This window comes from Myotis davidii, unplaced genomic scaffold (genome assembly GCF_000327345.1).
Source record: "Myotis davidii unplaced genomic scaffold, ASM32734v1 scaffold332, whole genome shotgun sequence".
Classification (NCBI taxonomy): domain Eukaryota; kingdom Metazoa; phylum Chordata; class Mammalia; order Chiroptera; family Vespertilionidae; genus Myotis; species Myotis davidii.
Genome location: NW_006285779.1, coordinates 6,209,970 through 6,212,789, shown reverse-complemented (window position 1 = coordinate 6,212,789; position 2,820 = coordinate 6,209,970). Strand labels below are relative to the sequence as shown.

At 52.7% G+C, this 2,820-nt stretch overlaps 1 protein-coding gene across 1 annotated transcript in view; it reads right to left on the bottom strand.

Moving 5' to 3' along the window:
* Positions 1 to 2,820, bottom strand: part of CRTAC1 (cartilage acidic protein 1) — a 130,809-nt gene that overhangs the window by 35,898 nt on the left and 92,091 nt on the right. The window lies entirely within an intron of this gene.

Below are 2,820 nucleotides of genomic sequence, written 5' to 3'. Positions count from 1 at the left end.
AGGGAAACCACAGCAGTTGGCTGAGTGGTGCTGGAATGTAAAACGCGAGGCAGGGCATGCCAGGGGACAGCGCTGGAGGAGGTGGTGATGCTGCTCCCTAGGGCCTTGGGCACCCTTTCGTTTTCGGTTTTCTGGGTCTCTCTCGTGCTACCTGGGAATTGATGCTTTACAAACCTCTACTCAAAGGGGTCCCTGGAACAGCAGCATTGGTGTCATCTGAGATCACACCCATGTTAGAGCTCTCAGGCCCCACCCAGATCTGTTGAAACAGAACCTGCATTTCACAAGACCCCCAGGCGATCCTATGCACACGGAAGTTTGAAATGCACAGCTTTACAACATGACTTCATGGTTAGGGGAGAACTGGGAAAGGTTCTTGCCCATCACAGGAGCTTGGCATACGTGGGTGGAATGACTGGGTACACAGTGAATGAATGGGGCCAAAGGGGAAAGTCACCATCACTATCATGGCTCCTGACCCTACCAGCTGTTAGCAATTTCATGCAGAAACGTGCAATTAAGGCCTAAGTAAATTGAGATGCACTCTGCTAGAAATTAGGATATTTATAAAATTCACTTATACCTACTTCCTGACTTCAACGTATTGGGGGGACACTAAGCTGGCAAACATAGGTGCGTGACAGCCATAGGAGATGGCAGAAATTGACGTGTGAACTTGACCACAGTCATTTTGAGGAAGCTGAGATGGAGGTCATTCCAGGAAAAGGAAGATGTTTCTAGAGCTTTGGGGCTAGGACAGGAGGCCTCACCAGTTAGCCTAGCACGTGGAGGGCTTGTTCCAATGTGGATGTAGGGCTCTGTCCCAAGAGGTTCCGACTCAGGATGCCCGAAGTGTGCTCTGAGAATTTGCATTTCTAACAGGTTCCCAGGTGAAGCTGATGCTACTGGTCCAGGAACCACACTTGGAGAACCGCTGGTCCAGGCCTAGTAGCCTGGGCCCTAGCCCAGGCTCTCCCCTTAACTGGCCCCTGGTCCTGGGGCAGATTCCTCACCCCCTTCAACTGCATCTCCTTACCCGTTAAATGGGGATCATATTCTCCCTGCTTCCTGGCAGGGTTGTTGAGAAGATAAAATGAGACAATGTATGTGAAAGGTCTTTGAAAGATAAAAATGCTATATAAACATGAGGCATAATCATTATCGATCAGGGAACGCTTCTTGTAAGAGATTGGCTTTGAGTTGGATCCAGAAAGGTGGGTGAGTGACGAGGCAGCTGAAGATGAAGGGCAGGCAGTGTTCCAGGTTTGGGGCTGAGAACAAGTGAGGGCTGGAAGGGGAGAGGGAGGGAATGGCAGATGGGAGGGTTGAGGCATTTATCTGGTGAGATGGTCCTCCAAGTTGAGCCTGCATCATAGTCACCTGCAGAGTTTGGTGAAACCCAGATGGCTGGGCCCGCCCCCCAGGCTTTCTGATGCTGTAGGGCTGGAGGGTGGACTGGGTTGGGGCCTGAGGACTTGAGGACCAGGCTGATTCAGCTGGTTGGGGACCACACTCTGAACAACACTGACTAGGTAGACTAAAAGGCCCTAGATAGGGTCTGGGGGGCTGAGGAAGGCGCAGGGTGAATGCCATAATAGGAGTCGTGGTTGGAAATTTGTGCCGGATACTGGTTCACTCAGAGGCAGGGTAGCTGAGGAGTGAAAGGGTATCTGATTCACTTTCAGGCGGGCAGGACTCAATTCTTGGCGTTGCCTGCCACTCACTATGTGACCAAGGTCAAGATGCTTAATTGTCCCAAGGGTCAGTTTCCCGATCTGTACAATGGGGATGCTGAGAGTATCTACCTCGTAGGCTTAGTATACGGATTTAATAAGATGAGGCTTATAAACCACTTAGCACAGGGCCGGGCCTGTTGTTAGTTTAATAAATGATCGCTATTATTGTTGGGATTGCTCTCGAATTTTCCTACATCTCGCTGCATTCCTCTCTCAACTTCCAGGCTGGCACTGACCTCTCCCTCTTCCCGGCTTCCACAGGTCTCAGGCCCCAGGGACTGCGAGGTGGTGGTGGACTCAGAAAGCAACCCCTCTGCTGGCGGCAGATGGGCTGATGCTTGGGCTGGGCAGGGACTGAGTGAGCAGCTAGGTGCCCGCCTACTGTGCTGCGTGCTCATGCTTTTTTTTTCTTTTTTTTTTTGCATTTTGCACGGTGCCTTTGTCCTGTGGTTAAATGTGTGGGTGTGCAGATGACCTTGTTAGGACAGAGAGTGCATCCCTTTGTGATTAACCTTCAGGCCCTCCCACCAGCTCTGAGAAGGTTCCCACCTTAGCAGAGTGTGGAAAACCTTGTTCCTGAAAGACCGAGACAGGAAGCCAGCAGGACACTGAGTCCAGGTCGCCAGCAGCAGCCGGCCTGGCACCTCTTAGACCCTCCCCACTCCCTGGGGCCGCGCACAGAGCCGCCTCCTCTTCCCTCCCACCAGGCAGGAGTCCAGGTGGCACAGATTCAGGTCAGGGCTAAATGTGGCTTCACAGCCCAGCTTGGCTCCTCTTCTCGGCACCAGCTTGTTAAGAAATAAATATTTATACCTGGCACCTGCCTTCTCCCAGGTCCTGGAGCCCCTGCTGTGAAGGTTCACGCTGAATCCCCAATCCCTTCTGTGCCATCTCATTCCTGAAATGAGCCAGCCCCCTTGCCCCTGCCCTGCCCTGTGGAAGCTGGGTCCCTGATTTACTGAGAACTGTTTTGTAAAGTCAAGGAGGGGGCGGCAGGGGAGCAGGTGACACGAGGGATAAATCACCTCCACAAGAAGCCTCCAGCTCTGGCTGGGGTTGCTGGGATGCATGCCCAGTGCGGGGC